Source organism: Macrotis lagotis, chromosome 1, assembly GCF_037893015.1.
Source record: "Macrotis lagotis isolate mMagLag1 chromosome 1, bilby.v1.9.chrom.fasta, whole genome shotgun sequence".
Taxonomy (NCBI): domain Eukaryota; kingdom Metazoa; phylum Chordata; class Mammalia; order Peramelemorphia; family Peramelidae; genus Macrotis; species Macrotis lagotis.
Genome location: NC_133658.1, coordinates 250,558,894 through 250,583,909, shown reverse-complemented (window position 1 = coordinate 250,583,909; position 25,016 = coordinate 250,558,894). Strand labels below are relative to the sequence as shown.

General features: G+C 36.9%; 1 long non-coding RNA gene across 4 annotated transcripts in view; it reads left to right on the top strand.

Annotated features, from left to right (window-relative positions):
• LOC141515793 (uncharacterized) overlaps nt 1-25,016 on the top strand; it is a 160,196-nt gene that overhangs the window by 92,408 nt on the left and 42,772 nt on the right. For all 4 annotated transcript variants that reach the window (XR_012476550.1, XR_012476544.1, XR_012476536.1 and 1 more), the window contains exon 3: nt 298-568. This is a non-coding gene — a long non-coding RNA (uncharacterized LOC141515793). The remainder of the gene's footprint in view (nt 1-297; nt 569-25,016) is intronic.

Genomic DNA, 25,016 nt, shown 5'->3' with positions numbered 1-25,016 from the left:
TAAAGGATTTTTATGTGATTTAACTTCTCTAGGTCTCAATTTTCCCATATGTGAAATGACAGGTTTGGACTAGAGGCCTCTGAGCTTCCTTTCACTCTTGAAGCCAGGATCCTATAATCTGAAGTGACTGGTTCTACCAAGAGTAAGTAGCAGAGCTAAGAAGTGACCTCAGTCCTTTAGAAACTGAGGCCCAGGGAGGTGATGGCCAAGTGATGGCAGGTATCAGGTTCTAATACCCTAGGCTGCCAGTGACCTCATTTTCCCCCCTTTTCTGACTCTCACTAATGAAATTTCCAGAGCCGTTTGGAAGTCTGCTGCCCCATGGAACCCTACAGTCACGGAGAAGATGAGGTAAAGTTATTTGTTCTCAAGTTCACCTGGAGGAGAAACTAGGGCTGCCCCAGATGTGGCAGCTGCTGACTTCAGCATATTGGCTACGGCTGCCCCCAAATGGATTCTGAGGACAACTGGAAGAGCAATTATTGCTGCTGACTTTAGGGACAGACATTTTAATGACTTTGTCAGCTGGGATTTGAGACCGGGAAGGATCCAAAGAGCATCTTTCAAGGTTGGTATTTCAGAAAGAGTGACAGGTGAGAATGAATGTCCAGGGCTGATGTGACTTGGGTGCTAGTACCACTTAGTAAATTTTTTGGACCAGTTGACATTAGTCTCCCACAACAAGGTGGATATTTGGGTTTTCAGCCTGAGAAGGAGATGGGGAAAGGGGAAAGGAAGAGAGCTAAAACAAGCAAACCTACTATCATATTCTCCATAAGAGTCAGTGTGAAGATCACACAACTAAAGTCAAGAGTGCAAGGTCCTTCCTCTCATTGTGAGGAAAACATGAAATGTATTAGGTATATTAGAAAGAAGAGAGATCAATTTTGTATAAAGAAACTACATTCAAAGAGCCTACAGAAACTTGGCCTTTAAAGGGTTAGTTATTGTTTCCTTGTCAAAAGCCAATGATGAAATTCTCTTGGAGAGGTTAGAGAAAAACAAATAATAATAATAATAATAGTTGACATAGTCATAAGGCAATGCTTTATGTATGTTCTATAAAACTGATTCTCACAGCAGCCCTTTGAAGTAGATGTTCTTATTTTCTGTATTTTACAGATAGAGAAACTGAGACTAAGTGAGATTAAATAATTGGCCCAGAGTCATACAGTTTGTAAATATTTGAGGCAGGATTTGAACTCAGATCTCAACTCCAAGATTGGTACTTTATCCACTATGGTACACTCCCCATAGATCTAGTGCTAAAGAGACCCTAGTGGTCATTTTGTACAGTCTCTCTGTTTTATAGATGAGAAAACTCAGTCCAAGAAAGAGACTGGGATTGGTTAAGGTCACAGTATCAGAGCATCAGAGAGAATCCAACTACTCTTTAACCTGTAGCCTTTCAATTTGAATTACTAGACTTCAGGTGAATCCATAGACAAAACTCTTCACTGCATTGTAAAATATTAGAAAGGATATCCTAGTTAGTCAGGAAACAAGAGTTAAAGTCTACATTCTTCTACTTGTTAGCTATGGAGTCTTGAACAAAGCATGTTTGTATATTAAATGAGAATGTCAATATAATTCTATAATTTTGGTACCCAATAGATTTCTAATAAATATGGCCAAAATAATGCTTTGAAATTCTTGAGGTGCTATATCAACCTGAGCCATGATAGAAGTAAGGAAGGAAATTGAGAGAACCAAGTGGTTTGATACAAAGAAAAAGCACTGGAATTGGAATCAGGGATTCTGGGTTTGAATCCTACCTCTGCAACTTATCTAGTTAAGTGTCTATCCTTGAGGGTAGCATATTTTTTTTTTAGGGTTTTTGCAAGACAATGAGATTAAGTGGCTTGCCCAAGGCCACACAGCTAGGTAATTATTAAGTGTCTGAGACCAGATTTGAACCCAGGTACTCCTGACTCCAAGGCTGGTGTTTTATCCACTACGCCACCTAGCTGCCTCGGTAGTATATTCTTAATGTGTCTCGGGCCTCACTTTTTTTTTCCAATTACATGTTATGAAAGCTTTTTAACATTCATCCTCTTGTATACTTATAAGTGACATATTTTTCTACCACCCTCCCTTCCTATCCCCCTCCCCTCAGTGATAAAAATTTTGTATGTACATTTGTCTTTCACATGTTTACATATTAGTAATTTTGTATATGAGGAATTAGGACTAGGGGAAAAGAAAGAAAATCAATAGATAGGAAGGAAAACACATAAGTTTTTAAAAAATGAACATAGTGTTCATTTAGATTCTGTGGTTTTTGTTTTGTTTTGTTTTTCTTTTTTTTCTGGAAATGGATGGCATTGTACACAATAAATCTCACAGGGTTGTCCTCTCTGCAGTACTCAGAACTGTTAAAAGGAACTGCATCCATCATAGTTATCAACTCCCAATGTTGTTAATGTTTACAATGATCTCTTAGTTCTGCTCCCTTTGTTCATGGTTTCTTATAGAACAATAGTACTCCATAGCATTCAAATACCATAACTTGTTCAGTTATTCTCCTATTGATGGGCATCAATTTCCAATTCTTTGCCACTACAAAAAGAGCTGCTATAAATATTTTCAAATGTGTGGAACTTTTCCCATTTTTATGATTTGTTTTGGATATAGATCAAGTTTTGATATTGTTGGGTTGAAGGGTTTGACAAGCTTTACTGCTTTTGGGGCATAGTTCCATTTTGCTCTCCAGAATGGTTGGATTAGTTCACAATTCCAACAACAGTGCATCACTGTCCCAATCTTCCCACAACCTCTCCAACATTAATCATTTCCCCTTTTTGTCATTTTAGTCAGTCTGATGGGTGTAAGGTGGTACCTCATAGTTGTTTTAATTTGCATTTTTCTAATCAATAATGATTTGGAACATTTTTTCCATATGATTTTTATAGCTTTAATTTCTCCATTTGAAAGCTGCTTGTTCATATTCTTTGACTATTTTTCAATTGAGGAATGACTTGTAACCTTATAAATTGATTCAATTCTCTCTATATTTTAGAAATGAGACCTTTATCAGAACTCCTAGCTATGAAAGTTTTTTCCCAGCTTTCTGTTTCCCTTCTAATCTTGGCTGCATTGGTTTTATTAGATTTTATTATTTTTCTTTAATGTAGTCAAAATCATCCATTTTGAAATTTGCAATGTACTCTATTTCTTGTTTGGTCATAATTTTCTTCCCTTTCCACAGATCTGACAGATAAGAGTATTTCTTGAGCTGTTAATTGACCCTTTATGTCTAAACCCTGTATCCATTTTGATCTTATTTTGGCATAGGATGTGAGATGTGGGTTTATGTCTAGCTTTTGTCATTATTTTCCAGTTTTCCCAGCAGTTGTTTTTTTGAATTGTGAGTTCATATCCCAGAAGTTAATGTCTTTGGGTTTGTCAGACAATAGATTGCTATAGTCATTTACAACTATTCTTTTAGTACCTATCCTAAAGGTCCATTACTCTATTTCTTAACTAGTACCAGGTCATTTTGATGATTGATGCTTTATAGTTTAGATTTAGATTTGGTACAGCTAGACCACTTTCCTTTGCATCCTTTTATATCAGTTCCCTTGATTTTCTTAACCTATTGTTGCTCCAGATTAATTTTGTTACTATTTTTCTAGGTCTGTAAAATAGTTTTTGGTAGTTTGATTTGTATGGCATTGATAAGTAATTTAATTTGGGTAGAATTGTCATTTTTATTCTAGTAGCTCGATCTAACCTTGAGAAATTGATAGTTTTGCAAATGTTTAGATCTGATTTTATTTGTGTGAAAAGTACATTATAATTGTGTTCATACAGTTTCTGAGTTTATCTTGGGCAGTAGATTCCCAAGTATTTTATGTTGTCTGCAATTTCTTTATTTTTTTATAAAGATTTTATTTATTTTGAGTTTTACAATCCCCCCCCCATTCTTGCTTCCCTTCCCTCACTCCCCACAGAAGGCATTCTGTTATTCTTTACATTGATTCCATGTACATACATTGATCTCAGTGGAATGTGATGATGGAGAAATCATATCCTTAAGGAAGAAAAATAAATTATGAGATAGTAAAATTACATAATAAGATAATGGTTTTTTTTTCTAATTTGAAGGTAATAGTCTTTGGTCTTGTTCAAAGTCCATAATTTGTTTTTTGGATAGAGATGGTATTCTCCATTGCAGATAGTCCCTGGTTGTAGCACTGAAGTGATGAGCAAGTCCATCGGGGTTGATCATCACCCCCATGTTGCTGTTAGGGTGTACAATGATTTTCTGGTTCTGTTCATCTTGCTCAGCATCAGTTCATGAAAATCTTTCCAGGCTTCCCTGAATTCCCATCCCTTCTGGTTTCTAATAGAACAATAATGTTCCATGACATACATATACCACAGTTTGTTAAGCCATTCCCCAATTGAAGGATATTCACTTAATTTTCAATTTTTTGCCACCACAACAGGGCTGCTATAAATATTTTTGTACAAGTGATGTTTTTACCCTTTTTCATAATCTCTTCAGGGTATAGACCCAGTAGTGGTATTGCTGGATCAAAGGGCATGCACATTTTTTGCTGCCCTTTGGGCATAATCCCAAATTGCTCTCCAGAAAGGTTGGATGAGTTCACAGCTCCACCAACAATCTATTAGTGTCCCAGATTTCTCTCATCCCTTCCAGCATTAATCATTGTACTTTCTGGTCATATTGGCCACTCTGAGAAGTATGAGTTGGTCTCTCAGAGATGTCTGCAGTTACTTTAAAAGGAATTTCTCTTTCCATCCCTTATCCTTGGGCTTTGTTGTTCATATATAGAAATGCTGATGATTTATGTGGATTTGTTTTATATCCTGCTACTCTGCTGAAGTTGTAAATTGTTTCAAGTAGTTTTTCAGTTGATTTTCTGCAGAGTGAAAGCTTTGCTTCCTCATTGTCAATTCTAATTCCTTCAATTTATTTTTCTTCTCTTATTGCTAGATCTAACATTACTATATTGAATAGTAGTGGTAATGGGCATCCTTGTTTCACCCCTGATCTTATTGGAAATGCTCCTAGTTTATCCCCATTACATTTAATGTTTGTTGATGGTTTTAGGTATATACTACTTATCATTTGGGCTCACTTTTTTTAAACCATAAATAAAAGGGGAGATGGTAGTAGTGCTAGATTAAATGACCTCTAAGAAATCTTTCAGTTTTAGATACTATGAATGAATTATAGAGGTCTTTCCTGATGGTCTGTGTTCAATGGAGAATTGCACAGGGTTGAAGCTGATGTTTCACTGTATTTTTGTATTAGAAGATCCTTCTTTAATGCTGACTTCCACTGGTGTGTTTCTGTCATAGTTTCTAATGTCCTAGAGAAGAGAGACATGCACTATTGAATATTTCCAAGCTCTAATTTTGAATTCAGATCAGGAAATGTTTATCAAATACCTACTACACAAAGACCCTGTGTTTGATACTGGAGATTCAGGGAGAAAAATATTTGCTCCTTCCCCAAAAGAGCTTGTATTCTCTCCAGGGATTAGGGTCTGGCAGTAGAGAGGACAGCTCATATAATTATCATATAAGCTAGAAAGAGAAAGCAAAGGTCCAGGCAAGATACTCTAGGAAATATGAAAAAAGAAAAAGAAGAACACTTTTAACTGAGATAATCAGAGAAGGTGACTTGGAGGAGGTGCTACCTGAAGATAAGGGATTCTTAACCATTTTGTGTCCTGGACCCATTTTTGGCAGTCTGATGATGCCTCTGAATACCTTCTCAGAATAATGTTTTTACATGCATAAAATGAAATATATAGAATTCCAAAGGACACCAATTCTTTTGAAATACAGTTATCTGAATGCCTATACAAAAAGAAATCATGGACCCAGGTTAAGACCATGATCTACAATTTTGATTGTCTTAGTTTTCCTCAGTAATACAATGATCCAAGACAATTCCAAAAGTCTCATGATGCTTTACACATCTAGAGAAAGAACTATGGAATAAGATTGTAGATCAAAGCATATTATTTTTGCTTTATTTTTTCATAGTTTGTTCCTTTTGTTCTGTTACTTTTTTTTTTACAAAATGACTAAAGTGGAAATATATTTACATGATTGTGTGTATACATATGTATTTATTTACAATGAATGTGTATATATAAATATATATAGATATATCAATATATATACACACACATAGAATCTAAATCAAATTGCTTATCGTCTTAGGGAGAAGGGAAGGGAGTGAGGAAGGGAGAAAAGTTTGGAACTCAAAATCTTATAAAAATGTATGTTAAAATGATCTTTACATGTGGTTAGAAAAATAAAATACTGTTTAAAAATGCAGAAAAAAGAATAGGATCTAAATGTATAATTCTGCCACAGTGAGGTTGGAGTGGTATGCTTGGTAATCCAGTTTGGCAAGAACATAGAGGGTATGAAGGAAATAATGTAAAATAAAGCTGGACGAGTAGGTTGGAATCCTACTGGAAAGGTCATTAAGTATAAAGTTGAGTTTGTATTTTATATAATAGAGAGCTATTGAAACTGACTTTTGAGTAGAAGAGTGACATGGTCAAGCCCCTGTACCCTAGGGAGTTAATCTGATGTGGTGGATGCTTTAGACAAGAGGAACACTGAATGTAAAGAGATCAGTTAGGAGGCAATTATTGCAATAGTGGTGAAGTGGTCTTAAATTAGTATGGTCACTGTACTAATGTGGCAAGAAAGGTATGAGTGGGAGAGATGCTATAGGATAAAGAAGATGACCACTTGCAGAAAAGAACCATGACTACCGCTTCTTGATGATGAAGACGATACCCAGGAGAGGGATGACAGGTCTTACTAAGACAAGCAAGGAGCGTATAAAAGGGACCTCTTTTCTTACAGTCAGTGTGATCTATACTATTGCTATTAGGCTCAGGTATCCAATTTGCTTTACCATCCTTAACGAATCCTGAGTAAGGTCTGATTTCAGGATGTGACAAGGAATATGTCTCCCCTCTTTTGCAGGTAGAATGCTCTTTTCACTTAAGTGGCAGATATTTCTAGTACTTTTCCATTTGCATGGAAAATGTCAAATTATAATGTATCATTTTCATTTCCCCATGCTAACAATCCTTTTTCACAGTCATTAGCAGGAAAGCTCATCTCAGAAGTAATTTCCTGATCATCACATTTTTGAATATATATTTTTTTAATTTGCTACCCCTGCTGGTATGCCAGTTGGAGTCTGTGCTAATCCACTGGAGATTTGTCTGTTATTTCTTAGAGATTGATACAAGTCAGTCCTAAGACAACCTCTTATATCTGCATTTGTTTGGGGGCAGTGCTTAGGAGGATGGAATCCTAGAGCTGCAAGGGACCTCTGGATAATTAACTCCAATAAACTATGCAGATACTGACTTTAAAGCTGAAAGCAATTGTCACCAAAGTAATCTGATGTAATGTTTCATCCTGTTTTTCTCAGTGTGAAGCAGGAGAAAGACTTGGAGTTAGGAGTCAGGTGTCTGTCCTTGGGCAGCTTATTTTATTTCTTTGGAACTCAGTTTTCTTTTCTCTAAAATGGTGATAATATTAACATTCCCATCCTGATGGAGTTATTTGTAAATAAACTGTAAAGTTCATTGGAAATCTGAATTGTTGTTAGTCGTTAGTTGGTGCTAGGGAATGGTGAATGACACAGTGAACATGGAATTATGAGACTTGGCTGGAATTCTAGCTCTGACACTTACTATGTGACCATTGACAAATCACCTAACTCAGTCTCAATTTAGTTTCATGGGGCCAATACTTGCAATATTTACTTTGCTTAGAGTGTGGTTGTGGGGGAAAGTATTTGATAAAACTTAAAGTACTATAATGATATGAAATTTTTTGGTTTTGTCCACCCTGTACTTTTACTGGAATAATAATACTCTGACCTCCTTGGGAGTGAGGGTTGTTTGTTGTTTGTCTTTGTCTTTGTTTGTATTCCCCAACAGTCTGATGTACAGTAAGTTCTCCATAAAAATACTTGTTGTCTAATAATAATACTAGCAATAACAACAATAATGATGATAACTTAACATTTACACAGCACTTTAAGGTTTACAACCACTTTGCATATCTAATTTGAAAGAATCTTGAAATAAGGGTTATTATTATTTCCATTTTACAGATGAGACAACTGACAGCTAAAGTGACTTGCCCAGAGTCAGATGATAAATAACTGAGACAGGATTTGAGATCAAGTTTCCTTAACTTGTTGCCAATAAATACTGAATCCTAGTGAATACTGAAGCAGATTGACAACTTTCCTGCAACTATAGTCTGCATAGATATGTCCAACCTGTAGCCCAAGGGTCACATGTGACTCTCAATGTCCATTCGTGTAGCATTATTACATTTTATTATTATTCTCATAGGCAATATGGGTTACATTGTAGTCATGAATAAATATTAAATTTATATGCAGCTCTTGACAAGTTTTTGTTGGGCGATGCAACCTAGAAGAGCTAAAAGACCCATGCCAGTAACCTGGAGCCATGTGGTAGTATTATTATAAATAATTCTGGACTTTGTAGAACAAACCTGGAGGGCATCCTACATACTCACTATAGTGGTGATTGTAGATGCTAATGTTTTTAATATCCTTCAGTCTCAAAGAGGATCAATGTCATTATGAGGGTGATGTTTTGACTTGCTTGTGAATTTAAGTGAGGCAGAGTTGCACAAAGTCATTAACTTCACTCACTCTTCCAGAATCACTGAAGTCCAATGGCAGAAAATCCATTGGTGATGTCCCAATATTCAGTAGATGACCTTGAAGTCTGACCAAACTCTAAGCTCTCCACAATTCCCCCTTTAGTCACCTTTATGACTGTTGGAACAAATTGTTTTTATCCATCCATTCTACCAGGAGGAACTCTTCATATGAACAACTGGAGATGCTTCAGGATGCAGTGGGTGACTTTGGTATTTCTAAATTTAGGTCTTTCCCAGGTCTTAGTTTGGCTGGGGAAACTCAGAGACCAAGGGATAGATAAGAATTGAGGCAAAACATGGCTTAATTTACCATCATAAAACTATTAGTATGTGAGGGGAAGACAAAGGATGAACGATAACATCTACTATCATTCACTGTATTGCACACAGGTGCATATGCTAAACCAAACCATTCATTCTTGTTTGTCTCCACTGGGATCCTAAAATGGAGAATGATAAAAAATCCAGGTTGTGATACCCCCAAACATATGGGGAGAACCAGTAGACTGATAGATTATATCATGTGCTAGGAATCAGGAGACCTAATAAAAATTCCCTGGGCCTTAATTTCTCAATTGCATGAGGGAATTGGACTGAGTGATCTCTAAGGTCCCATACATCTTGAAATTTAGGACCTTCCCTGCTCTGTCACTGCTTTTCTTCAGTGTCTTAGTGTACAAAAGACAAGGAAAGTAATCTCTGACCTTCACTACTTTGTAGGAATGTTGCAAAGATAAATGAGATTTATGAAAGCATTTGGCTTTAGAGGAAAAGTATGATATAAATGCAAGGACATTTTTCCTGTGGAAAATACATTTCACTGGGAACTTCATTCCCTCCTTTCATGTGGAGTCCATGACTCAGTTTTGGAAATAAAGCCTCCAGCTTTATTTTCCGTGCTATGGAAAATAGATTACTTTTTCTCTCTCATATATGTATACAAGGAGACAAATTTGAGGAAAATTTTCTTCCCCTTTCCAAGCACTGCTCCCATACTCCCACTTAGCTGCATTATTAACTCTGAGTAATAATAATAATAATAATAGTAGTAGTAGTAGTAGTAAAATGATAATTGACATTTCTGAATCACTTCACTACTACTTTTCCTTATATTAACCCAGTGAGATTAAATGACTTATCCAGGGTCATAAAGCTACTAAGTGTCTGAGCTGGGATTTGAACTGAAAGCTGCAGATAACAACTGTTCTTTCCATCACACCAAGTTGTCTGAGTTAACATTTTCCTTTGTAGAAGAAGAGTTAAGGGGGAATAGTTGTCAGAAACTCATAACTGACTTAAACTAGGTCTTTTGGAACATTAGTTCTTCCTACTTAAAATTTAAAAGTCTGTTGAAATAATGTCTTTACATGACATGATGTCATTTAGTGATTTAAAACAGACCAATTTTCTTCAGATTTCAATCCTGTAGCCTACGTGGCCAAAGTCCCTAGAACTAAATTCACAGAAATCCAAGAGGCATACGTGCATACTGCTATCACTGAGGCAATCTAAAGTCCCTGGATTGAAAGCAACTCCCAGGTGAGCTAGGTCAATTTAGAACCTTACCATATAGGTTCTCTGACAATGATCAGTTTCTGTTTAAAAACATGATGTGATGGGGAGCTCATTCCTTAGTGAGGCATCCCACATGTTTCTTTTGGAGAGTGTTGATTGTTGGGAAATTTTTCCTTTTAACAAATCTGAATCTGTCTAAATCTGATTACTTCCAGACATTTTTTATTTTTCAGTTGTGTCCCTCAGGGGTTACAGAGATCAAATTAAATTCTTCTTTCACAAGGCAGCCCATTAAATAAGGAAAAGGGAACATGGAGGAGCTAGGCACCTGCCTCTGTTATTTATTTCAAAAATGGAGAGTTATGGTCTCTGTGGTCTGACCTGGTTCTCAATGCTAGGCAGGTCACCCATGTGCTTTCTCTACTCTTTGCTTCCAAAACAGGAACATGTTCACAAAGTCCATCTCATTGCCTGTAATGAGGTTAGAAATGACAAAGTTTTATGCAGGTTATTAGCTGTACAGACTCAAATCTGTTGACCTTTTTGAGCTATTCAATGATATTTCTGGGGCTGGATATGCTATATGCAATGGTTTGTCTGAAGCTTAGTTCCTTAGTAACCGGGAGCAGTCTGGAGAGGCACGAATATGCCCTTTATTTTATTTTATTTTTTTTGCATTCTATGTTTTACATAATCTTTATTGAAATCTCTAGTTTTCACATCACTTTCATTTCCCAATGTAGTCCTTCCTTATTCCCCTCTGAGAGAATAACAAAAAAAGGAAAAAATATTTTAACAAAACTAACCAATATAACAGAAAAATCTGATGCTATTTCTACTATTCCATACCTTCAGTCCCCCACCTCTACAGTAAAGCAATAAGGAGGTGCTTTCTCATATTCTTTATTTGAGACCAAGATTGATCATTATAATTTCCCAGCATTTAGTTTCAATCTGCAGTTTCCTCTAATTGGCATTGTAGCTTTTAGTGTTCAAGCCTAGAGGATCTAGGAACTTTGAAATATCAGACTAAAAAGGACCCCTGAAACAGAATGTTAGAACTATAAGAAATACTATAGAAATAGAGAGAATGTCTTTAGTTTACAGAGAAGGAAACTGAGGCCCTGAGTGGTTAGGTGATTTACCCTAGATCTATCCTCACCAATGCTATGTGAGGTGATGTTATTTTCATCCTCATTTTAAGGAGAAGTACACTGATGCTGACAGTTAAACTATTTGTCCAGGGTCATACATTAATAAGGGCAGCTAGGTGGCACAGTGGATTGAGTGCTGGGCCTGAAGCCAGAAAAACTCATTTTTCTGAGTTTAAATCTGATGTCAGATACTTAACTAGCTGTGTGATCCTGGGCAAGTCACTTAATCCTATTTGCCTCAGTTTCCTCATCTGTCAAATGAATTGGAATAAGAAATGGCAAAACATTCTAATATCTTTGCCAAGAAAACCTCAAATGGGTTCACAAAGAGGTCAAGATACAACAAATGTTAGTAAGTATATGAAGTTAGATTCAAATTCAGGTGTTCCCAATTCCAAATCCAGAGGCCAGTTAGAGCAGCACCAGAATGAGAGATCAGATTTTTGAATGCATGAATCTCATCCTCTTTACAATATCTTTTGTCCTAGAAAGGGAGTCTCCTGGATTCTCTCCCTCTTTTCTCCCTCTCTCTACCCCACTACTCTATTCCCTTCTGGGGCCTGCCATTCTTCTTGAATACACTGAACATTTTTTAAAAAAAACATTGCCTTTGAAAATTCATCTCCATAATAAACAGCCTCATGAGGAGAGTCTAAAAACAGCTGTGTGTGTGTGTGGTGGGGTGGTGTAAGAGCAGACCATCAGCTCCATTAGACTTAGAAACATGAAACCTTCTGCAAGGAGGAAAACTCAGGTAACATGGAAAATGGGTAGATTTGCACCTAATTTTCCACCTGGGAAAATCCTGTGACTGTGGGGAAACTTGTACCCATGTCCTTTATTAATTAAAGGCTGGAAATCTCAGGATGCACCTCCCCCCCCATGGGCTAGACCAAACTGATAAGGAACAGACTATTTGGGGTCTTATTTTTAAAACTAGTCACAAGAGAAATCTAAGCATCATTTCTTCTGTCTTCTCAAGCAGTATGAGTGATGTGTCATGTTATCCAGAGAATGAGATGAAGCTTAACCCGGCATGTCATCTTATGGGTCAGACACTTGTTTCTCTTTCTCAGTGATAATGGAAGGCTTAGATTTCACACGGATAGTGTCAACAGCAGAAAGAGTCTCACACCTAATGGCTAATTCTATTTAAACATATATTTCTACTCAATTTTTGGTGACCTTTATTGTTCCATCTGATATGGCTCTGTTTTCTGTGGCCTGGCATGACCACCACCATCTATTTGTCTTCTTCTAGTCCAGTCCAAAGAAAGGGAGCCAAACACTCACCAGTATTTTTTTGTAATTTTTCCTCCATGAAACATTGTTAATGGATTCCTTAGAGCCATAGTCACATTACAATTCATCATGTCCAGCCCCATTTCTTTTAGAGTTGAAGAAACTGAGACCCAGGAAAGTGGTATGTAACTTAACCAAGCTAGTAACTAGAATTTTAACTGGAATCAGAACTGGAATTTGAACCCAGCTCCTCTGACTTAAGAGCTGTGTTATGAGAATAAATGTGGATGTATCTGATGCTGTTTTGTCTTTTGGGTGTATATTATTTTCCTTCCATTAGCAACTTCCTTCTGTCCTGGTGGATGGTATGAAAGTACCTGTGGATTCTCAAAGCTGTGCCTGCAAAGGATGGAGGTCTCTCAAGTTCAGCCAAGTAGTGAGAGACTATCTGTCAGCTGAGGGCTAGCCAAGGAGTTTGTCTCACCACTAGAAGTCTAGCCACCAGGGAAAGAATCTATCTGTCTCTTTGTCACTGACCCTGTCTGTCTCTTTGTCTCTGTCCTTCTGTCTCTGTCTCTGTCTCTGTCTCTGTCTCTGTCTCTGTCTCTCTCTCTCTCTCTCTCTGTCTCTCAGAGAATTTGTGGGCATTGGTTGAGGCAGCACCTATATGAGAAAAAATTCTTGTTGCCTTGAAATATTGAAGAATTGATTCCTCAAAAGATAGAAGATGACTGACTAGGACCTAATGGGACAAGAGGGAGCTATATTTTGTAAATCTAATTTGGTAAGGAAACTGAAATAGGAGCAATTAATTTAAATACAATTTCAACAAATCTAAGTGTTGATTATGTACAGTCAAAGACAGTGTGTTTTAGTGAGTAGTGAGTCAGACTAGGAGTAAGAGTTAAGTTCTGCTTCTGATACATTGATTACACAAGATATATCCAGGGCCCCAAGGCAGATCTCTTAGTGCAAAAGAGTCAGTCCATCTGCATTGGCCAATGAAATTTTTTGTATGAACAGAATCATAGATCTGGCTGTCTTCCTCTCAATTGAACAGCACAGTGCTGGTCATGGGCTGATAGGGATGGTAGTGATGAAAAGTTCAATAAATAGGAAGAAATCAATCAATATTGAACACCTATTCAGTCCAAGTCCCTCTGCTACACTCTAGGAATAGAAAAAGAAAAATGCAAGAGACAGCCCCTACCCTCAAGGAGCTTTCACTCAAATGGCAGCTGACTGCTCTGGACTCAGAGTCTGAAGATTTGGGTTCTAGTTCTAGCTTCAAACACTCTGTGATCTCTGATAAATTACCACATCCTTTTGTTCCCTACTTTGTAAAATGAGCAGATTAGATTAGCTGGTCTCTAAGACTGCTTCCAGTTCAATCATTCTATAAGGAATTTGTTGAAAACATGGACCCTCAGCACCATCCCCATGGAACTTCTTGTCTCAAAAGATCATTTGAGTTCAAATTTTCAAAAGCTATGTATGTTTGTCAAGTCAGAAAGTATTTATAAAGGTCTACTTATATATCTTCATTGTGATAAACTCTGGGGGATATGAAGTAAAATAAAAGACAGCCCTTGTTCTCAAGGAGCTCACAGACTAGAGGTGGGGGGAGGAGAAAATATTCAATCTATTGTGTACAAATTATGATATATGATGTACATACATGGGATATATGATCTACATATATGTGATATATGGGAGGCGATACCTTGACATGCACATGATCTGGATTTAAGTGAGGGAAGACTGTACAAAGTCACAAGACTCACTTTCTCTTCCTGAGCCATTTGGGTCCAGTGGCCAAGCTATGATCAAAACCACTGGAAGTGACTGATGCAGCATTTTAAAAAGTCTTTCCTAGGTCTCAAAGGGAAGTGTGGGGGCTCCTTTCTCAGGTGCTGATTTGTCCCTCCTCCTCCAACTCCCTAATCTTTCATAGCTCAGTATATGATTTTATTAGTTGATGGAATAACAATGAATGCATCTCCAGTGGCCGTCCTTCTGGCAGGGAGCCTCCTCACATTCTTATAGGTTGCTCCCCTGGCTACAGATGCACAATCTATCGTCATCCTCATCCTCAAAGTCTTTCCAGCTTGATAGACCATTTCAGAGCTTGTACTTGGTTGGCACAGCATTAGAGAATCCAGAGTCACCCTTATTCCACAGTGAGGCATCAGAGAATGATTTTGGGAGAGGATGGGAATAACATAAACATTAGTAATTATAATACAGAACTGAACATGAAGTAGTTACAAAAAAGTGATATTCTGTGTCTAATGAAAAAAAGAAATCTTTTCCCAAAATGGGAGGGGGAGGTCCTATGCTAGCAAAGGCTTCCTGGAAGAAGTTAGCTTTAAAGCAGACTTTGAAGGACAGGTGGGGATTACAATGGGCTGTGATGGGGCTTCGGAGTACAGAAGAGCATTCTATTGCATCAAGAGAGGATACAAGCTTTGGTTGAGCTCATTCTAAACCACATTATTCTAATGTCTCAGAAACTCTCCAAGTTCAGACTTGGCTCAGAAAACAGGCAAAATGTGGTGGGTTGTGTAATAATTATAATGTCTCCCTTTCTATAGTATTTTAAAGTGTGCAAAGCTTTCTTTCCAACAACTCTGGGAATCAAGTAATTATTACCCCTATTTTTTAGAGCAACAAACTGAGGCTGAAGGAGATCACGTAGTTGGAGGACCCATGGATAATTATGTATCAGAGACTGGAATTAAATCTAGTCCTTCCGTCTCCTCTGTAAGATCAACTATAGCTTATTGTGCCTCTCCCTCCCTCCCCTATCAACCACCCCTTTCCTCTGCCCCTCCCCCTTGCAACTACAAAGAAAATAGGGAAAATGAATCCACTTGTCCAGATGAGAAAATGATTCCCATGAAGAGAAACCCCAACTGTGTTGAGCCCCATCCAATTTTCTCTTGCCCTAGCTCCTCCTCAGAAAGGAAGGGTGTGCCTACAGGAGTGATAAGTACATAAATAAATAAATGAACTGCCTGGTTTCGGTCTTAGGGGTGTTTTTTTTTTAATAAGCCTTTTCTTCACCTGTTAATGGCCACTGAAGCGCCCTAATCTCCCAGGTGCAGTCGTTCCTATAGTCATTTGCCCTTTGGAAGACGCTGGAGCCGGCTCTCAAAGTTGTTGCCCGTGTCAGTCAAAAGCCAAGACAAACAGTGCCAAATGTCAGACAAACATCAGATCTGTTTCATAAGTGACTGCTCTGTCCAAATAGTTTGCATAATTGGAAGACGAAGGGAACATCACAAAGGAAAATTAACTTGGGCTCCCCACAGTTTATGAAACAGCTGCCCAAAAGGGGGGGGGCGAGCAGTCTGATCTCCCGCACCTTCCCCTGGGCCTCCTGCACCAGGGAGGGAGGAGGTGTGGTGCTTCCCTGCACCCCTGGGGTTTTTTGCTTATTATATCACTTCGATGTGTAATGGCTTGGGTTATGTGCAGGGGATCAGAGGTTGGTCCTTATCAGAAGTGTAAAACCAATTTACAGGACTGTTATTACTCAGTAGCCCTGAGTTCTGCTCTCAATCAATCAACAAGGTTTTATTAAACATCTACTGCTGCCAGGTACTATGCTAGAGCTAGGGATACAAGGATGAATGTGAGGAATGGTCCCATTTGGTCTTGTCTGGGGAGGTGAAGGTGCCTCACAGCCAGTTTGGGCCAAGTAACCAATTACTTCTGTATGGCAACAGATGGCAGAGGCTTAGGGGTTTTATTCTGAGACAGGCAGAGGGACTTAAATGTGCCAGGCTAGAGTAAGCAAACCCTGTGCACTTGGAATATGCTAATCAGGAATAAGTCAGAGAAACCCAAGCTCAAGGGTTGTGGAATGTCTTTGCATCAGGGTCTATGGTCATAGATAACTCCTGAGTCTCTCTAGCTATCTTTAAGCTCCATATAGTCTTCTTCTAAGTGAAGAAGTTGATCTAACTTTTGGGGGATTGTCTTCAATAATCTTTGGGATCTTTTCCAGTAGGTTCAATTCAACTCAACCATCATTTAAGAGTCTACTCCAGTCTACTCCAACATAGGCACAAATATATGATCAGAAAAGGAAGGAGAGAGGTCATATTCACCCTTTTTTTTTACATTGTCATTTTTTCATTTTATATTATTTCTCTCCCCATCCCTTCTCTCCTAAGAATCATCATTTTTTTTCACAAAAAAATAGAAAAGAGGAAAAACCAAACAGCTCCAAAAATTGACCAATATATCTATCAACTGAACCAGGGAGAGTATATATAGTGTTTCACATCCATAGTTCCTCACTTTTCTTGGAAAAGGAGAGGTATGAATATTTTATTCTTTGGGAACATGTTTGCTAATTGTAGTTTCACAATGTTCAGTCTCTCTGAGAGCTTTTATTCTTTCTGTTGTTATTATTCTTTCCATTTTCAATGTCATTGAATGTGTAGCAATTTTTTGGTTCTGCTTATTTCATCTCACCTTAATATTATCTTCATATGCTCCTCTGTAATATTTATAGTAATCATTTTTAGGAGTAGCAACATAATATTATACTCTTGTGTCACAATTTATTTAGTCATTCCCTAGTTAATGGTGTTCTACTTTGTTTCCAGGATTTTGCTCAGAAAGTGCTCTTGTTGATATATATATTCTTTATTTTTATTGTTGACTTCCTTGAGTTACTTGCACAGTAGGATCTATGAGTCAAAGGATATGAATGTTTTCATTGCTGTCTATGAGTCAAGGGGTATGGATGTTTTAATCACTGTTTTAGGATGATTCCAAATTGCTTTTCAGAAAGGTAATACCAATTCACAGCTCCACCAACAGTCTATTAATGCCCTTTCCATAACCCCTTCAATAGCAGCTCTTTCCATCTTTTATCTTTGCTAATTTGTCCATTAGATAAAACTTCAGAGTTGTTTTGACTTCATTTCTCAATCATTTCTTTCAAATATTTGTTTGTAGTTTGCAATTCTTTTGAAAAGTTTGTATTCTTTGACCCCTTTTCCAGTGGGGCAGAATTGGCACGCAGAATTGGCACTCAGATAATGTAAAAAAAGAGACTTAGAGAAAGAACTTTACAACATTGAGTACATCTTCTGTGAAGCTACAGAGAATGTAGATTGAGAATCAGTCTAGATGAGAAAATGTGGATGACTTGAGGTATATCTATATATCTCTACATATAAATATATACTGATGGAGGAAACAATTGTATCTATGAGATCACAGATTCATTTCAGTTCTGAAGTGTATGCAAGATATTGGGAGTTAAAATTCTCAAGGCTCCTTGCATTCTAAGTTCTAAGGTTCTCCCACAATTCCAACCTGTCATTATATCTTATGGGTTTCACCTCTGAAATCTTCTTTTCTCTGCCCTGAATGTTCTTCAGCTCTGAGATTCTCACTTTCAGCTCTAACATTCTGTTTTCTAACATCCTTTGTATTCTCTGAAAGTTTTCTGGGTTTAATGGGTATATCTTGAACATAGATGCCAGGGGAACCAAGGAGAAAAGTGCTGAATTGATATGGAGTCCTTTCAGAGACGAAATTCTCCTATGAAAGACATTCTAATCATTGAGGGGGTGTGTTCCCTAGCCTAGGAATAGGGATGTGGGTAGAACTGGCTCCTCCTTGCCTGGGATCCAACAAAGGATAGCCTGATCAGGCTCTAAATAAATGAAAGCTAATCTTGAGATGGCTAAAAAGATTTAGACATTAGTGGTGTTTGTTAGACAGTGTGGGGGGGGGAGATAATGAGGAAGAAATGCCATATAATGGAGAAGAAAAATAAAGAAGTCTCCATAATTCATATCATGCTAACATTTTCTTCTCAGATCCTGAGGGAGAAAGTGTGTGCTCTACCTACTCAGCTGTCTACCCACATCTCCAGTAGTCACTTTGCTACAGGTTCCAAAAATCCATCTGGTTGATCCATCCCTAATTAGACGTGTTCTTAACTCTTTTTCTACTCTTGTTCCCAGGATTAATATAAACAAACCAAAGGAGGCCATTCTTTAAAAATACTTTTACCTTTTTGAGGTTTCTCTAAGATGCATAGGCCAGTGCAGGGAAGACTTTGAAATATTCAGAGAATCCAAAAAGCAGAAAGGCCCTCCCCTTTCAGCTAGCAGAGATTGAGATCCACAGAGTTGATGGTATTTACCTAAAGTCACAGAATCGGTAATTGGTAGATCCAAAAATGAACCCAGCTCTTCTGATACTCAGTCAAGTGCCAGTTCTACTACCCCAGACATTTTATCCTCAGCTCTCAACTAACATGGATCCTAAGGAAAATGAAAGGATACAAAGAGAACCCCAGACATGTCAGATCTCAAACTGAACTGTAAAGCACAAGTTACAGTTTCTTGTACAGTTCTTTTCCTTCTTTGTGTCTTGAAATATTTATGTTTGTTGATGATGTTGAATTCTCAATGAAAAGGAAAACTAAATACCCCCAAAAAAGAAAGGAGGAAAGAATGGAAATTTCTAATTAGAAACAGCCTATCTGGGCCTCCCTTTGCCCTTCAGACCATGACATCAAAGAAAATCTCAGAACCCCTAGTGTTACGCAGGAATTCACCCCCCCCACTACTTCTTTTAGGGAATATAACATGATCTTCTGCCCAACCAACCAAACACACACACACATACACACACACACACAAACACAGACACACAGACACAGACACACACACACACACACACACACACACACACACACACACACACACGTCTCAGTGGGACCTGAATAGTCTTTAATACCTTTGCCTTTAGTCTGGTTTATTTAACAGCTGAATTTTCTACTGTTTCCAATTACTGCTATATATTGACCTCTCCAAATTCCCCATGGGGGATGGCTTCTTGCTGAAATACATTTGCTTTCAAAATGACTGATCATGGAGCTGAGTTTTCAGACAAAGTGTTCTGTAGCACAGAATTGAATTGAATTGAATTCTACCTAATCCAAAGTGTCCTGCATCCCCCTCATTTAATCTCTCTTTCTGTTTCTCTCTCTCTCTCTCTCTCTCTCTCTCTCTCTCTCTCTCTCTCTCTCTCTCTCTCTCTCTGTCTTCTCTCTCTCACTTTTCTCTCCCACTCCGGGACTAGAGTCATGGTTTAGTGGAAAAATCTTTGCATTAAGAGGTAGGACATGTGGTTCTTCTTCCACTTCCACTATAAATTTGCCATGTGATCTTGGGTGAGCAAGCTGGGAGTCCAATTCCTTCACTATAAAATAGAGTTAGCCTAAGTGTTATCTCAAAGGTCCTCAACTAACTGTTTTGTTGGGTGGTCACCCTTTTTCATGACAATCAGAATTACAGAATTTTGGAGTAGAAAAGGATCTCAGTGATTATCTTATCAACTCATACCTAAGGATTTTTTAAGGTACAAGCAGCTTTTGCTTGAAGGCTTCTATTTTTCTGGAGCTGGGTATTCTTCATCTGCAAAGGGAGTCCATTTTAGTTAGTTCTAATAGGAAGTTTTTTCTTACTTCAAACTTAAATTTTCATCTTTGTAATATCTACCCATTGTTTTAATGCTTTGGGACCAAACAGGGAAAATCTAATCCCTCTTTCCCATGATAGTTTATTAAGTATTTCAATTCTCTCTGATCCTGTTCTAGGCGATATACCCCGTTTTGTTCAAATAGTTATCATATAGCATAAGTTTGACTTATTTTTGTTCTTTTCATACTCTCCAGGTTGTCAGTGTCCTTTAAAAACAATGGTATCTAGAAATGAACAGAGTACTATAAATGACTGATCAGGGCATGCCGTGGAACTCTCTCCTCCTATGATGCCTTTTCAGGGTAACCGAAGCTCACATTTGACTTTTTGATTTTCTTTTTCCCACACTTGCTTCATACTGAGCTTGCAGTCCACTAAAATCCTCAAACCTTTTCAGCCTTCTATATAATTGTGCCTAACTCCTCTTGAACTTGTGACATTGACTTCTCCCATACAAGTATGACTTTTTACTTATACCTGTTACATTTCTTTTTTAATTTAGGTAACAGTGCAAGCATTTTGAAATCGTTTTGAATTTCAGTGATAGCATTTAATGTGTTAGCTTGTCCTGCTAGTTTTGTATTCTCTAAAAGTTTGATAAGTCAGATGATTGAAGTCAAAGATAAAAAAATAAAACAATATAGAGTCTAGTATTGACCCCTGGAGATCTCCTTCTATGTTCACTTTAAAATATTAATGACTACTCTCTTTAAAGTTTTTAGATTTAATTATTAAGAACTTAATTATCAAAGAACAAGAGAATTATATTAAAAACTGAAATTGTTACATAATTTGCTTTTTAAAGATAAATATGTTTATGTTTGTACATCTGTCATATATATATGTATATATATATATATATGTATATAACATAACAAGGTTGTTTTGATTCATTTAACCAATTCCAAATACATTTGTTTTTCATCTAGCCCAGATCTCTTCATTTTTAATAAAGATATCATGAGATAAATTATTAAACATTTTGCTAAAATGTATTTGAAATTTCTGCCAAAAAAATACAGCATGTTAGCCTGAAAAGATCTGTTCTGAATGAAACCATACCAATCTTTGTTCAAAGGGTTCAGAGGGATCTTAACTTTTCTAGACATTCATTAGTCCTCTCTTCCTCTCCTTCTTCCCCCACCCCATTAGTTTTCTTTGAGTTCCAAATCCTCTCTCTCCTTCTAGCCCCTCTTTTACTCATTGAGAAGGCTAGCAACATTATACCCATTATACATGTGAAGTCATGCGAAACATATTTCCATATTAGTCATGTGGCAAAAAAATGAAGAAAATAAATATTTCTCTCCATTCTATTTTCTTCTGTTTCTCCTTTTCTCTTTTTTCATTCTGTCCTCCTCAAAGGTCTGTTTTGCTTTTTCTATTGCCTGATTTAATTAACCTTCCCTCTTATCATTCTCCACCCTTTCTCTTAAGCCCATCCCCTCCTTCTTTCCTGTTGGAAATGATAGATGTCTATTTTCCCTTCAACTCTAAAAACTCTTTCCTGTACACTTGTTTTATGTGAGATAATTTCCCCCATTCTTCTCCCACCCCACTTTTTCCAATGTATTCCCTCTTTCTCATTTTTCCTTCCATCTTTTTCAAATGTAGATTCCTTCTAACTGTCCTAAAAATAAAAATATATGTATCATTTTATATAGGAATGTAAACAGTTTAACTTTATTAAATTCCTTATATTTATCTTTTTATACTTATCTTGAGTCTTGTAAATTGAAGATAATTTTTCTATTTAGCATTAGTCTTTTCATCAGAAATGCTGGAAAGTCCTCTATTTCACTGAATATTCATTTCTTTCTATTGAAGGTTTATGCTCATCATTGCTGGGTAGGCTTCTGATATTATGGTCTTCAAGGATGAAGGACAAATGTTATTATTATTATTGTTATTATTATTATTATTATTGGTTCTTTTTTTGCAATCTGGAATGTCCTAATACAAGTCTTCTGCTCCTTTTAGGTGGTAGCTCTAAATCTATGTGATAATGATTATGACTTTAAAGTATTTGAATGGTTATTTCTGGCTACTTGAAATAGTTCACTTTGACCTGGTAGCTCTGGAATTTGGTCATGGTTTTCCTGGATGTTTTCATTTTAGGATTTCTTTCAGGAAGTGATAGGTGGATTCTCTCACAATTTCTATTTTACCCTCTAGTTTGAAGACAACTGGGTAGTTTTCTTTATAAATTTTTGATATTTGATGAATAGTTTTTTAATTATGGTTTTTAGGTAGTTTAGTAATGCTTATCTTTCCTTGATCTTATTTTCAGCTCAGTTGTTTTTCTGATGAGATAGCTCATATCATCTTCTATTTTTTCATTTTTTGTCTTTGTTATATTGTTTCTTGATGTTTGAGGAGTTTCATGAGCTTCCCCTTGCCCAAGTCTATTTTTTAAGGAATTATTTTCTTCAGTAGGCTTTTGTATCTATTCCCATTTGATCAATTTTGCTTTTAAAGGGGCTATTTTTTTCAGTGAGATTTTGTTCATCTTTTATCATATGGCTAATTCTGTTTTTAAAGGATTATTTTCTTCAGTATTTTTTCTTGTAGTCCTTTTAATTTTCTTCCCCAATTCTTCATCTACTGCTCTCAATTGATGAAAAAAAATTTTTTTTTTTGCTTTTTGAAAAAAATCTCTTTCTTTAGCTCTTTTGGGAAATCTTGATGGGTTTGTATCCAATCTGCATTTTTCTTTGATACATTTTGTTTATAAAGTTTTCATATTATTTTCCTCTTCTGAGTTTATGTCTTGGGTTTCCCTTGTCACTCTAAGTAGTTTTTATATTTAGATTATTTGTTGTTATTGTTTGCTCATTTTTCCAGACTATTTCTTTACTTGGATTTTCTATTAAAGTTAGGCTCTGCTTATGTGGAGGAGGGTTAAGTTGTGGAGGGGAATTCAATTGTTATTTTTACAGCTAGTTCTGGGGATGTATAAATTTTCATTGCCTCCAAGATAGTGTGATTAGGGAGAAATGTGATCATTGTTCTCCTCAGCTATATTCTGATCTGTGTCCAGGAAGGATTCCTGCTCCCTTGCAACTACAAAGCTCTAACACTAGTGCATCTCACTGCCTGGAACTAGATCAAAGGCTAGGAACCTTATTAACTTTTTGCCTTAGAATTGAAACCTGAAACTGAGTAATGAGCAATAGGGACTTGTGTGGCACTAGTGTTCATATAGTGTTCTCCTATAATCTCTTTCTAACCAGTTTCCCAGTCCCTTTATCCTCTCTGATGGATCCTAGATCTGTTACTGCTGCTGCTACTGCTGCCATTGCCCCAGGAGCCTCCAAGGCCAAGTTGGCATTACCAATTTGCTATAATTTGGGTCAACCCCAATGTCATAGAACTTTCCTTCTAACTCCCTAGGCTTTTTTTAGGCTGAAAAAAATAACCTTTTTATTATTTATACTACTTCAGAATTTGAATTTATGTATTATTTTGAAGTTTCTTGAAGGGGAAAATTGGAAGATTTGAATAGAATTCTCCCTCTACTATGCCATCCTGGCTACCTATTAACTAACTCTTTTATAATCCAGTCTATGGGGGCAGCTAGGTGGCACAATGGATAGAGCACTGGCCCTGGAGTCAGGAGTACCTGAGTTCAAATCTGGCCTCAGACACTTAATAATTACCTAGCTGTGTGGCCTTGGGCAAGCCACTTAATCCCATTTGCCTTGCAAAAACATAAAAAAATAATAATCCAGTCTATAATTTTGATAGAAATTAATATTAAGTTAACTGAAAAAAAAGAAACTAAATTCACTGATCTGTATAGCTAACCTCTTACCTTAGAAAATCAGGTTATTTATCCTTCTTGAACTGCATGGCACCTGTGCCATGCTCCATGATCTTTCACACAAAGATGTTTAGCATCACGTTTGCTAATTCATTCAGGACCTGGATATGTAATTTGTCTGGACCAGATGATTTAAATGTATTTAGGACAGCAAAGCCCTCTCTTCATCATCTCTTCTCTTATCCTGGGATCAACTCCTTAGGTCTTTTTTGTTTTGTCCTTTCCAGTCCAAAGATTATTCTCTTTGACAGAGAAAGCTGAATCAAATAAAAGCCAAGCAGCTCTGTCTTCTCTGTTGTCATTTATATTGTCTCATCCTCTCTAAATCATGGGTCCTATCCCTTCTGGTATCTTTTTCCTTTCCCCAGCTCAGTTTTTAAACCATTTATTATTGTCCTTGGGGCAACTGGACCTGGAGTCTCCTCAAACACTTACTGGTTGTGACCTGGGCAAATCACTTAACCCTGTTGCCTCATTTTCCTCAGCTGAAGAAGGAAAATTACCAAGAAAATTCCAAATGGGACATGATCGAAATGATTAAAATCAGTGTCCTCAGCTTTCCTTACCATTCTCATCTCATTTTGAAGTCATTCTTATGGGATCATACCAAGGTTTTTTTTTTAATTAATCTTCAGTTACTGATCTTTTCTTTCATCTTTGATACATGTTGTTTAAAACAAATAAATTCACATCCAGAAAAAAGAAAATAAAACACCAAGGGGACTGAATGCAGAGCAAAACACATTATGTCCACTTTTAAAAATTTCTTTTATGATTTTTCTTTCTTTCTCATGGTTTTTTCCCCCCTTAGTTTTAATTCCTCTTTCAAAACATGACTAATATGGAAATGGAAGAAAAATGTGGAACTCATAAACCTGCAAATGGATGATTGTTAAAAACTACTTTAGTAATTAGTTGAGGAAAAATTAAATTAAATTAACAAAAAACAAAAACTAAGTTGATACTAGGACCCAAAGAGATCAAGATAGGGAAGACACATATGTACTTAAATGGTTGAGTATAGTGTGTGTGTGTGTGTGT